Consider the following 12,916-nt stretch of genomic DNA (forward strand, 5'->3'; position numbering starts at 1 on the left):
GCTGGTTGCTCAGCAGTTCAGCTTGCTCTGGGGGTGATGTGAATGCTTCCTACCTCAGCCGTGCTTGTGACAATAATTAAAGTTTACGAGATGACAGAATTGGGTTAGTGTTGCACAAATGCTCTGACAAACAGAAATAACTGCACAGGGATGGTGCAGAGTTTTCTGCAGCAGTTTTTGTCTCTTTCCTATTATTCTAACTCCAGCACAAGCAGAGGTGGAAATTTTTAACCAGAAGAGAGTTGGAACTGAGAACCAAGTAGGCAGTCTAGTGGGATATCAACCATGTCAACTACAGTGGCATCATCAAGGTCAGTAGTTTTTTGTTTGTTTGCTTTCAGAAGTTATGGTTTCAGGTTTTTAGTTGTGATCTTCAGTGCAATTTAAATATAATTCTACGCTTCTTGTCTTCCCTTTTTCCTCACTTGTACAAAAAAAAAAAAAGCCTGAAAATGTTAAATCCAATGGAGCTTTTCCCTTCAGTGAGTATCTACTGCAGAGATCTGCTTCTGTGTTGGCCACTAGTCTCTAAGTTTCCCTGCCAGTATCCCCTGTAATGAATAAGATGTTGCTCCAGGGAGCCTTTGCTTCCACCTATAGTGGAATAATTACCTTTGTATCCACATTTGCTTCTAAATCTTTACCAACACCATGTTTCCTGCAAATCAAAGTGGCAGGAGAGCAGTGCCAAAGGTTCCCATATCACTGACTCTGCAGCAGAAGGCTGGGCAGCCCGTGTCACCAGGCTCTAAGAAATGCAGACCAAAGGCTGCAACCAGTAGTAGAAAATCACATGGGATGGATCAGTGAAATTTGAACTTGTTGTGTGGCTCCTGATACTACCTAGAAGATGGATTTATTCTGTTGCCTGTGGAATGGGTAAGGAACGGATGGAAATGCCAAGGGAATGGAGTACTGGAGTCACTGCTAGAGGGATGCTCAAGGCAGGTTTTAGAGCAAGGTCGTGGCTAGCAGGCTCCCTTGTCCAGCATAACCTACACCAGCAAGAGATGTGTGTCACTCAGCATAGCTTTTTTAATATCTATAACAAAGATTCCTCCAGTATTCTTCCTTTGTTTAACATCTTTGCAGGGTTTCTGATCCTCTCGCTGTCATCTTTCTTGCGCTTCAACTGCATATCAAAAATAGCCATGTTAGGAGTAAAATTGTCACGAAAGCCTCACTGAAATTACTGTAATTTGTTACTGTAAACAGATGATCTGTGTGTCTTCAATTACATTTCAGGCAAGCAGCCTCTGAAAATGCAAATATGCAGTTTGGTGCGGCATGGGCTGCAAGGAGGGGGAAGAGATGCGTAGGAGGGCCTCTTACTACTGCCTGATTTCATGCTGCTGACGGTAATTAGCAGAGAGAAGTACAGTTTATTAAAATGCAGGTTGTAGCAAAAAGCATCAGCTAGGGACAGTGGCTGGCTGAAGAGAATTTTACAAAAGGCAGTATCTATTGCTGCCCAGCTTGCAGGTTAAAATGTAGCACAGGGTGTTTGCTGGATGCTGTTGAGTGTTGGAGACTCAGGTCTTGGAGACAAGGCTGGAGACTTGTGTCCCTGCCCTGACTTCTGCTCTGACTCAGCAGCTCCATTCCGGCATTATTGGGGCTGACCTGAAAGGCCATGGTGGCTCTCCTTGCCTTAGATCAGGTCTTCAGGCTCTGACACCAAGCATTCTGCTCAGGTCAGCAGGGTAGCCGCGTGCGTACATGTATGTGGTCATTGACTGGAGTGAGAGAAGCCCTAAACTTTTTGAAGTAAATTTGTCATGATTTCAGCAGAAGAATAAAACATTACAAGAGAAAACTTTAGTTTTAGAAATCTCTATTTGTAAGCGTACTAAACCAGAAATTCATTTTGACTCCTGCATTTCTGACACCTCAGGTTCCTTCTGTTTTCCATATATTTAATTTCTGACAGCCTCTATGCTTTCATCCAAGTAACTTTCCAAGTTTTTGTTCCAGATTATTTTCTGCTCAGGATCTTCTAAGAAGATAGCAGGTGGGAGCTGTTGCCCTGCAGTACTTACTATATCAGTAAATGTAAGGACTATCTTTAGACCATTCCACCCTTTCCTCCAGTAGTTTAGTAAATCCCTTAAACAGGGAAGTAGTCCAGTAATAATGGGACAAACAGATGGAGAAGCAGTGTCTATAATATCCACAGTAGCATAGTATTTCTTGCCTCTTCCTTTTGTCTGGATTCTACTGTATCTGGTAGATGCTGTTAATGACAGTCAATGAAGTTGAGGTTTAATTCAAAATACAGCACTTTCACTGTGCTTTTCTTTTGTTGTTTTTAGGTTTTGCTTCTTTGCTTTGTGGGTTTCTTTCACCCATCATACATCAAAAGAAAAGAACATACAATTCCAGGCAGGTTCAGTAATGAAAATACGTCAATATCAAATCCAAACAATATTGTAAAGCTCAAACTGAGGCTTCTCCATATGGTATGTTGATATTGCCAGCCAAAAACACAACATGCAACTTCCAGAGCTGGGTTCGGTGAACTTTAAAATCTGTACAAAAATAACTGGCAACAGCTTTCCTCAACGCAAAATCCTTTCTACTCTCTCCCAGAAAGAGCTGTTCCCCTGCCGTTTTTCAGCACCTCCTCCTCCCCGTCTGCTTGTTCCTTCCTCCCTCTGTTCTGCTTTTTCCCACGTTTGTGTGAATATCCTCCATCCTCAGCTCTTGTTCTTCTGACAGAGAGAGGATTCATTGGAGCTGTCTGTCCATCTCGCTTTCCAGAGACATTACATCACCTGCTGCTGAGCAGAGCTGATTCCCTGCGGTTTTCCCTTTTCCAGTCAAGGTCTGTCTTGGATCCATCCAGTTGTCTGACCTGACTCCAAAGGTTGATGGTTCCCTCGCTCTCAGGTTTCCAAAACAGCAGGCAGCTCTTCAGACCTGGAGCAGTGTGAAAAGGTGTGGCTGAAACCTTGCTTAAGCTGAGGGAAGAGGGGGCTGCGTGGTGGTACTGACTGACCGTGAGCTGTGTGGGACAGGAGGTCAGAAACTCTCCCCATCACAGACCTGCCCTCATGGGGGTCTGCAGCCATCACTTGTGGACTGCATGTTGCTAATTTTCCCTCTGATGCCCCTAGCTCTGCAGTGCTCCTGCCACTAGCTCACTGGAAGAGCCAGGTGATGTTAGTCCATAATAAGTTATCTCCCCAGGGCTGTGGGTCACTGAGAATGGGTGATGCCTTGGGCTTGTTTTGTAGGTCACCAAGATTTTACTTGATTTTTTTTTTTTTTTTTTTAAATCATTAATGCCTTCTAACGTTATGTCCATGGATGTGATACCCAGACCTATGAAGTGCTCTCCATCAGAAGGGTTAGTGAGAGCAATGTGCCTCCTCTTACCGAGTTATGATCAGAGCATGAAGAATTTGTTGCAGTGAAGTGGGAAATGGGGAGCAGAGGGCAGAGACAGACACGGTGCTAACAGCTGCACACGTTGCTACTGATGACAGTGAGATGAGGCCCTAAGGACACTGCAGCAACAGTAGGTGACAACATGAAATGTGTTTCTGTTGTTATTTCCTGGGCCAGATATCTGTCCTTACATTGCTGCTGTTACTGATTTGTGTGTCCATAAATAAATTTTTATCACATCTTAAGCTCTCACTACTTGCTTCAGATCTATTAAGTACCACCTATTATCCACTCATCTAATGTAAAGAAACACCTTGTTTAGTGTACTGCTGTTCCTTAAGGCAGAACCTTCGGTCTGTTTTCTGGTAACAGCCATACAAACGCAGGTATTCAATGTGATTTCTGCGAAGAAATATGATACTACCAAGGCCAATGGGTAGGTTTTAGTCAACTCTCTCAGTGTAGGTAGCTATTTATCTTGTCTGTTACCAAGATCTGTGGCTTCAGAGCCCTCAGCTAGGAAGAATTGCGATTGTTGAGGCAAGGTGTGAGTCAGAAAGGACTCGCGCACTGTGTCAGCATGACTGGCAGCCACTGTTGGGAAGTAGAATGAGCTGAGCAGCCCGACAAAGACTGGGGTCAGGCACCCCTAACACCTCCAGCTCTGTGAGAGCTGGGCTCAAGGGCCATATTGGCATGGGTCGTAAACTTATGCCTGGTCTACGCACAGTGTCTGTGCCAATACAGCTATATCTGTACACGTGGGCATATTTGCATGGTGTAATCCTTCTGATAGCAAATGCAGTTATATGGGAATAGAGGTCCTCAGATCAATAAAACTTATTGTGGAAATATAAGCACATTTTAAAAACGCTTTAATAGACAAGTTCTTCCCATTTGACCACTAAGTAAATCCACACAGATAACAAAAACACAGAACAGCACTGAGTGGGATTGTAGCAAACTAACAAATGATTATGAAGAAAGTCCAGTTAAAGAAAGGGTGATATTTTGAGGAAACAGAGGGCTCCTCCGGTTCCGATAAAAGATGTGTCATTGTGGAGTTACCCAGTTGCCATGAGATCAGTAGGATGACCCTTTATTTAATGTCATTTCTCTTTCAAACCGTATCTGTCTATCTGTGCGGAAGGAAAACACATCATAATGCTGTAAGGCATGAATTAGAGATGACAGAACAGATAATAGTGGACGTCACGTATGCGAGTCACTGTTGAGGAAATTAATGTTATGAGCACCAGTAGATTTTCTGACCTGCTAGCGGCAAATATATATATAATATAAATATATATTTTTATGCTGTGGGAAAAGTCTGAAGTAATGTGTGAGAAAGTAGGTTAGCATGAAACCTCAAAAGGGATGTAAAATCCAGGGTAAGTCAGGAAGTTAAGGGAACACGTGGAAACTTCAGGCAAACTAAAATACAAGAAGTAGAAAGATCTTGTTAGGTAGGCTTGACTTAGAAAGCAAATCATTTCAAAAAGAGGAAAAATGAGAAGGTATATGTTATTGGTACAGAACATGGTATTCTGTGTCCCCACAGATATTGTAGGCCCTTTTATTTTAAAGCAAAAAGAAGCAATGTTACACTTGTCAACTATTTCTAATTCTATAGAAATCTCTTAAGAATATACAAGAGAAAACAAAACCTATCACTGATTTAAACTATCATAGATTTTTCTTCATTTTTTCTCTGTGGAAAAATTAATTATTACTTAAAAGGTGCGTAAGGTTTCTTCACTAAGATACCAAAGTAGGAGCTGCTATCAGTGCAAACTTGATTGTGATTTTATTCCTTATTGTCATTAATAATCCCATGGAGCAGCTTTGTTTTGGATAATCATAGCTAGGTTTTGGTGTGTTTGTGAATGTTTCTGTAGTTTTGCAGTATATCTTGGTAGCAACGCTAAACAAGTCGTATTCTGATTTCTCTCTTTCCTTCTCTTTATTTTCTCTCTCCTTTTCAAAATTGGTGAATGACAATGAGAATAAGGAAGGCAATTTCACTATGACCCTAAGGTTAAAGGATTAGTTGTTACTCAGCAAAAGGCCTACTAAGAAAACCAGAGAAATTTAAAACAGTAGATCATACCCAGTGTTCTTTATACCCATCACAGGGTATAAAGTATCCAAGAAGCCAAGAACAAAATGGAGAGCTATGGGACTGGATAACCTGGGTCAGGGGAAGTGGATGAAAGCCGTGTACCATTTTCCTTCTGATGCCCCTAAAGGCAGATGACTTTGTGTACATGTGAGGAAAACATTTTAGGCCCTCAAACCTTAATAGCTGTGTTCAAAGTAGAGAACAGGGAGGAAATTTGAGGGAAGGTCCCAGCTCTGATTTTGTTCTAGGGAGCAAGCAGTTGCAGGATTAGCACAGAGGCTAGAAAATTAGGATTGTAATTAATACAGGCTAACCCCCATCTGTGGGGATTCTCCACTGAACCGTGGCAGGGCCTACCCGTCAGTGCAGGAAAGGCCCTGGGTAGGCCCAAGGTCCTCCCTTCCTTTCCCTCTCAGATCTGTGGCCCTGCTGGAAACCTTCTAAAATAAAGCCCAACTTTCAAGTTACTGGACCGTGGGATTCACATGATTTGCTTTCAAGGCCCTTTCTGGTTTTGAATAACAAGTTTCTCCTCATCCGCCCCCTCTCAGGAAATAAAGGGAGGGAGTGAAAGCAGTTAGTAGTATGACTTCTATTGCAATGTATTCGATGAAATATTTCTCAAGCTCTTCAATCATGTTACCCTGCTTCATGCTTTATTAAACTCTGCCAGGTTAGTCAGCACTGTGACAAAAAAGAAACTGGAAAGTTATTAAGCAGAGCTGACATGTTAGAAATGTGAATCTATTGTTGCACACCCACTAATGTCATGGCAGACTCAAAATGTCTCTCCTACAGAGCTTTTACATGGCCTTTTCTTAGAGTTGAGCTGCAAGTTATCTCGCTGTGCTGGAATAGGTTCAGGGACGGTTGAACTCCGAGACTGGCATCCCAAGGGAGTATATACAAGCACCCAGCCTCAACACCACGGAGGCTATTTGTGTCCAGAAAAATTTGGTGGCAGATGTGGGCCAAGGACAGCTAACCAAACATCGCAGGCTGAATTAGTTGAATCCACTTGTCACCTTCACCATTTGAAGAAATTCAAGTTTTCAAATTTACATGGTTAGTAAGAATGATTGACTGCTGTCTATCCAGAAAGCCTTAGGTATTATCTAGGGTGACTGTGTTACAGCTGCAGAGTTTAAAGCAATCTTGTGTAGATCCATTATTCAGAGAATGGGGTTATCTCTGCAAGTAGACAGGGAAACTTAAATAAGACAAAGTGCCTAATGAATTTCTCTTCTTGTAGCCTACAGTCGTGTTGCTCCAGGCACAATGAGGTAATAAAAAAAAATAAATAAAATTCTTTATTAATGTATGTTTTTTCATAGAATAGTTTTTGCACTGAATCTTTTTCATGTTCGCATGGACATCTAGAGAAAATACCCTTTTTGTTGGCATTTGCTGTGATCCTCTCACTGTGTTGACCCCCTCCTAAAAGAATAAGTGATAAGTCAATGCTGAAACAAGCTATAAAATCTGAAACTCTCCTTCTAGTCTCAAATGAGTGTCTGTAGGTCAGGTTTATAAACACAGCCGCAGCAGAAGCTATCATTTCAACCTTTTTCATGATAAATGCATCTAGGAAGTCTTTCTCAGTAGTGTGGTTTGTTAAGGATGTAGGCATGTAATTATTGTTATGTTGGGTGTCTGTTGTAAATGCAAATCCTCTGTGAATCATTAAGAAAACAGTTTGGTCTGTCACATGCAGCTTCCACTCTACCATCTAAGAATGTCTATAGGGAATGTATTTCCTGTGCAACACATCTGCCCCAAGCAGTGTGCCGGGCTCTTCTGGTGCCAAGATGGAAATCTAAAATGTTCCTATTCTGTCCTGAGCAACAATACATAAAGCTGATCATGGTTAAGACAGGAGAGATTTTGTGACAACTAGTGTTGACAAAAGGCAATACGAATGCATTTCAGAGGATGAACAACCTGGGCAGAAAACAACATTTGTGTTTGGCTTAGGCAGGCTTCTAAATCTAGGAAGAAAATATTCCAAAAATCATGCTGTGAAAAAGAAATCTAGCAAATGGTAATTGCTAAAGAGAGGTAAATGGTACTGGGAGATTAAGCTGGCAACAGTGTGCAAAAACAGAATGATAATGTTGAACTGGAAAGGGCTTGGAAGAGTAATAAATCTGGGTCTTGACAGGCAGAAATGGTTGAGTTTAGGTCTCGCTATGTCATGGTCGCTACCTTCCTCAGCCCTCACCTGAGGCAGTGCAGAGGGTCTTATGTGGGCCAGGGTTAAAGACAGGTCTATGCAAAACGTTTCACTGCTTTAATTATCAGCAGTAAACTGAATCTTAGCAGGGTCAACCAGCCTGGGGTGTAGGGAGATTCTCTGTGCCCAGAACCTATTTTATAGGTAGCTCAGGAAAACAAAATAAGCATGAAGAGTTGTTCGTATTCTTTTGAGACTTATTTATTTAAGAAAAGGATAATAGCAACATATCTTAATGTCATATGTAGCTTTTTTAATAGACTGGGTAGTCATTTCATTTTTGGTTTTCTTTAAAGCTAGGTAGTTAGTTCTCTTGGCTTCTCTTTGTCTTATGGTGCTTTTATTTTTGTTTTTAAGGTGAGGAACACAGGTCTTCATATTTCCTTCTCCTTTCCAGTGCTTCAGTGACATTATGGGCCTATGCGTGGGAGGCAGTTTCCAATTTTGTTCCTGCAGTCAGCTGTGGTTGCAGTGAATGCCCTCTGGAGATCCAGCTACCTGATGCTCTCTGCACATTAGGAAGATAATTAACAATTATCAGTTGTGACTTTAGTTGTTTCCATATGCAGAAGTATGTAGCTGCAACAAAGATCTCTGTGCCCCTTGGAAAAATGAGAGCCTAAACTTGTTAGCAGTTATATTTCTTATTTATATAGTGTATTTGAAGTGAATCTGAAGTCAGGAAGGAGGATCTAAAATTAGCTCATTGGGGCAATTAAATTTGTTGGTCCTTTGCAGATTGATTAAAATGTACTCTCCAGGAGGAGAGAGGAAATTGCATCTCACTAAGGACCAGAAAGAAGCGGCCCTGAAGTTTTTCTGAGGCACACAATCAAGAACACAGCTTCAGTAAAGGATAATGAACAAAGAGCACTTTGCGCAATTACCACTGCCCCAGCCTCATGCTGGGGACGTTGCGATCACTGCAGTGGTATCCATTTGTTCAGGAGAGACTCCTTCCACTGCCGTGTGCCACTCCAGTCACTTTCTGATGCCTTGATTTCAGCTGGGTGGATTTCCTGCAGGGCAATGCCCAAGCAGATGTGTAGCATGCGGAGCCATTTAATCCCAAACAGAGTGGTTTAATTTAAAAAAAAAAAAAAAATAAAATAAAAGCTTCTAGCATGTGTGTGTTTCTCCTTGCTCTCCTGGAAACCTACCTTAACCCAAATCCTATAACAATTTAAACAAAGAACCCTTATGCTAGTGCTCACATACTTGTAGCATGTGTTTTCTTGTCCATCTGACAAGGCAGATTATAACCCAGGTTGCCTTTGAAGCTAAGCTCCGACCTGCCCACTTTGCAATAAGGATGTAGCTAAAGCCAGGGGAATGGAGCTTAGCTTTGATAATGTTTAATGTTTCCACATGATCCTAATGGTTAACAATTTATTTTTTTTTTTCCCCTCAGGCAGTCCTCTTCTTTCTGAGTATTTTATCCGGGAAGATTTTGAGGAGTTCAAATTATTGGGCTTCTGGGATATCCCACAGCCCAGCTGGAAATGTGCAGTGGGAGAAGGTCTTAGGTTCTTGCTGAACCATCGCTACAGCACAAAATGTGGTACCACATTTCAGATACAACATTCTGCAGTGGGCTCATCCACCTTCTACGGAGGCACGGTGTGAGTGGTGGGGTTGCACGAGGCCCTGGTCGGGATGAGGGTTACCAGGCTCCTGTATGGATGTGCTTCTGAGGGCATAGCCAGCTCCCGAGATGCTGTCCTCTGCCTTCCTGTCCAGAATGCTCCTCTCCTGCTTCTACCCCATGAGAGCCACTGTCCACAGAATGTTTGCTGGACCCTGTCCTGAGTGGAAACCTTCCTGTATGTCAGTACATTTCAGGACACCAGGAGAAGCTTTCATACCTCACTCAACCGATGGCACATCCACTACTCCCAATCACATCATCTCCTGCACTGCTCCCCAGTCCTCCAAATATTTGACAACGGCACCATACCCAGTCTCACAGGACAGATGTTCTGGGAACAACTCTAGCAAAAAGGCTGGGAAACAAAGAATGAGATTCTGGGAATCTTCTCCAAGGAACGTGAAGAAAATCTTTATCTTTTAAAAAATCACATTTCTTCCTTTTCCTCATTCTTTCTTTGATAAATTGTTTTCTATTTACAGCCAGCACTTTTTAATGCATTCTCCCTCCCCCAGCCTACTGGTTTCCTATTTTCCCCTTCTGACAATGTTGCCATATGGTTCTATTATTCAGAGATTCCTAAACATGTATTACAACGGTCCTGAAAAATAATTAGGTGCTGCTGTGGTGCAAAAGCACATCTGTGATCAATAGCTCCCACTGGAAATTATGGGATAAAAAGTCCCAAGATACTTTTCCTATCTTTCTACTTCCTCCCTGCTCTCCCCCACAGCCTCCCATTTTCTGTCCTTCCCTACACCCAAAAAAAGTAAGTGGTTATAATAAAGGAGAAAAAAAAAAGTCTGTGTGAACGGTTATTTTCATTTTCTTTCCTAAAAGCAATGCACATTGTGATTTGCGGTTTTTGAGTACAGCTAGGGGAAGAGATCTCCAGGGAGAAAAATGTATATATTTAGACTCTGTACATTTATAATAGAACTTAATTCTATGTTGATAACCAATGATTTACACCCTTTAATCCAAAAGTCCTCCTGTGCCCTGTGGGGAATGCAACATATGTCCAGCAAATTGGTAACCATATGCTTCAGTGAACGCACAGTCCCTCAGCCCTTCCCCTTCTTCGTTTCCATTAATGGTTCCCTGCTAAAGCAGTCTGGTCTCACGATTTACTCCGCCTTCGTCGAAGGCTTTGTCAAGGGAAGAGTTATTTTCGGATTCCTTTTAATATTGCGCATTCTGTTTTTGAAAGGCTTCAGGCAGTTGTTTTTGCTGGAGAATTTCACAAGTGAATCAATGAGTAAAAGTCTTCCCAGTTCCTGATGGAAGAGGCAAGGACATCTCCCACACAACTTCTTCTCCCAAGTGTGTATTGGGAAAATAAACAAAAACCAGGGCTATAAAAAAACCAACCAACTTTCACAACCATTTTGCTCTCAAGCCCTCTGTTTTACCCTATCACAATACCAACTTGTTCTGCTGCTGAAGCTGAACAGACACAGTACTGGTAATAAAACGAGCCTTGCTGCATCGTGGAATAAAGACTGAAAGACCCTGGTACATATTTTCTCCTCTTCGTGACCACCTTTAAACAGAAATGCTATAATACCTTAGGAGCACAGGCTGGTAGATAAAACTAGTTCATACAAGAAAGGAGCAAGTGAGTTAGCCTGCTGCTGCCCTCCTCTAGGAGGAAAGATTATCCCCGATAAGCAACAGCTGGGTAATGTTCGACAAATTGGCTTGACTGATGAACCCTGAACCCTTGTCAGTGTTAATGCCTGCTAAGTTAAGCAGGCCCAGGCTTTATTACAAGGACTTATCCTCTGAGGCCAATGCAATGGGGCCTATTTTTTTCTTACAAATGCAGTGTAGGAGGGGCTCTGGGTCTTCTCCAGAGATCCCAACAGGTTATTACAGATGTTTTGTGTTTTATTTTTTTATTTTTTTTTTGTAACCTGAACAAGCCAGCGTACTGACAGCAGCTGGAAGTAAGTGGCTGTGCTGGTGCTGTGGTTTTGGGGAGTGGGCACACAGGCTATCCTCTGCTAAGAGCACTATGTGAGGATGTCTCAATTCTGTGTTTGCAGTGTTTGGGAGCAGAGGGCAGCTCGGCCCAGGACTGTTTTTTGTAGGCACTGCCTCAACAGCGGTAATCCAGACAAGCCCAGGATGGTCTTGATTAATCACTTGACAGCAGGGTGGCTAACAGTTCACAAGGCTCTTCCACATTTAGACACTTGTTGCCTCCCACTGCATATCCTCAGCCCCTCCCAGGCTCAGACTTGTAAAACCAGAGTGCTGTCAGTACCAGGCACTTCTGTCACAGGCTTTCTCAGGGGCTCCAGGTTTACCAGCCTGCTCTTCCTCTCAGCAGCCAGGTGCAGCCTGGTCATTTTGTGTAGGTTTTCTCAGAGAGAGGCAAATAAAAATGTATCTTTCAGGCACTGCTGTGGCAGTGGGGTTGTCTACCTGCTCCTCGAGGGCCCTGGTACAAAGTAGGACTGGAGCTGGTGGCCGGGTTGTGAGAGAAGCACAAAGCCAGGTGTGCTGTGGGGCTGCTTGGCTTCTTGGTTTTGGGAGCTGGAAGCCCTTTCCTGCCCATAGGGCCTTTGTCAGGAAGGCAGCCTCCCTTTTAGCTCCACCTGTGCTGTGAACAGACGTGAAGGGAAGGAGGCACGGGGAGCCAGATCAGTGCCACCAGACAGCAATGATGGGAGAACTTGGAGCGATGGGCATCAGCTGCTGGGATTTGGGGCCTGGAAGCCCTGAGGGGACACTGCTAGGCAGATAACGCCTGGAAATGAGCTTTGCTTTCATGCATTTCCATGTGCTAAAGCATCATTTCCCAGTTAAAATCTCAAGGCGATTTAGGAAGCGAGGTGTGGGAGCAAATCACCCACTCTTCTGACTTCTCTGCTGATTTCGTCTCTTACCCACTCGCTAATGGACATTTCTTTAAGCAGTAGAGAAAACTCTTCCCAAAAAGGAAAAACACACCTTAAATATTTGCTGATACGTATTTGAAAACCATCTGGAGTGAATGGAGTAATTGGTGTCAGATGTGAACTCTCCTGGGATGCCAGTGAAGGGGTGGGAAATGCCGGTGCTATGGTTTTTATGGCCTGACTGTGGGATCCCAGTGCTTCTGAGGTAAAAGAACAAAGATCAGCCTTTTCTTTGAGCTCCAGCATCAGCTGGAAGGGGCCTTAGAGATACAGTTCCCATGAGGAAGAGAATATTTGTCCTGTCACGATGTCAAATTCTCTTCCCCTCCTATTCCCAGTTTGGTGTGGGGTTTCCATATCTCCATCCCCAGGGTACTTGCTTCAGTTGCCTAAAGGGCAGACTGGCAGACAAGAAATCAAGTGTTTTTTTTTGTTTTTTTTTTTTTTTTTTTTTGGTTTGATTTTTTTTTTTTTTTTTTTATTCTTGCTTCTGCCAGAATACTTCTGTGACCTTGGGCAAACATTTTTCTTTGCTAGATTTTTGTACAAAGCAGGCAGTCTTTACCTACTTCAGCGCAATATGGGGACGTTGGTTTTGTTCAGATTTATAAGTTTCA

Source organism: Aythya fuligula, chromosome 7, assembly GCF_009819795.1.
Source record: "Aythya fuligula isolate bAytFul2 chromosome 7, bAytFul2.pri, whole genome shotgun sequence".
Lineage (NCBI taxonomy): Eukaryota > Metazoa > Chordata > Aves > Anseriformes > Anatidae > Aythya > Aythya fuligula.